Raw genomic sequence first — 1,211 nt, forward strand, 5'->3', positions numbered from 1 at the left:
GTTTTCACACGTAGGCACACCCGACGCATATTTGCGTGTGTTTGTGGGGGGCGGGGACTTTTAAAAAAAGGTTTTCTTTTTTAAGCTTCATTTTTTTTTTATGATTCTTTAATTTTTGTATTTAATTTTTTTTTTTTTTTTTTTTACACACAACTTTATTGCTATTATTCATTTGCGCATATGCAGTGTTCTTGCTGCGATTTTTTTCGTACAAAAATGCCTTTAATCCATCGATTTTAATAAGATTCAAAAAAAGTTTTCCAGCCTCTTGATGTAATATGATGGGACATAAATGCATGTCAATCTTGCTGTCACATGTGAAGTGATCTAGGGTCAACGTGTTATAAAATTCCCATCCATATTGCATACAACCAGCCAACCTGTTTATAAAACCCATAGGAAAACTTTGAGCGACTACCCTTAATTGAACAATTGTTTACATCACAAATTAAAAAAACAAACACAGCTAAGAGGATGTTGACCAGAAATATATGAGAATTGTTTCAGGGCTCACCCCCAATCCCAAGAGAACAACCAGTGAGCAGAGCACATCTGGCTTCATGTATTTTAGGAAAACTTTCTTGAGAACTTTTGCTATCCGTGTCTGACAGGACCTAACCTTTAGCTCACAGCAACTGAACAAGATTACAGCTTCAGCAAACACTGGTGAAAGTGCTTTCCATTAGGTGTTATTCATACTCTCAGAGAGAAATATCTTTGGCAATGGAGCAGGGTGAAACAGCGTGCAGCACAGAACTATGGGGTTTAAAATTGAAGTAACTAACATCAGATATCTTTTATCACATCCGCATATTCCAAGTAATGTTTAAGGGTAATACTTCCAAGTATTTAACAACTTTCAGAGAAATCACAGTACTCCTCAGGATAATGCATTCATCTGCTTTTCCCTCCAGAAGGTCCAAGCCATCTTTGCTCAGGTATCTTTCATGATCAGCATATTTTTTCTTTTCCTGAGATGCTGGCTCAGAAATGAAACTTTAAATCACATCCGCATATTCCAAGTAATGTTTAAGGGTAATACTTCCAAGTATTTAACAACTTTCAGAGAAATCACAGTACTCCTCAGGATAATGCATTCATCTGCTTTTCCCTCCAGAAGGTCCAAGCCATCTTTGCTCAGGTATCTTTCATGATCAGCATATTTTTTCTTTTCCTGAGATGCTGGCTCAGAAATGAAACTATATTATATA

Source organism: Nanorana parkeri, unplaced genomic scaffold, assembly GCF_000935625.1.
Source record: "Nanorana parkeri isolate BGI_ZX_2015 unplaced genomic scaffold, ASM93562v1 scaffold327, whole genome shotgun sequence".
NCBI classification, from domain to species: Eukaryota; Metazoa; Chordata; class Amphibia; order Anura; family Dicroglossidae; genus Nanorana; species Nanorana parkeri.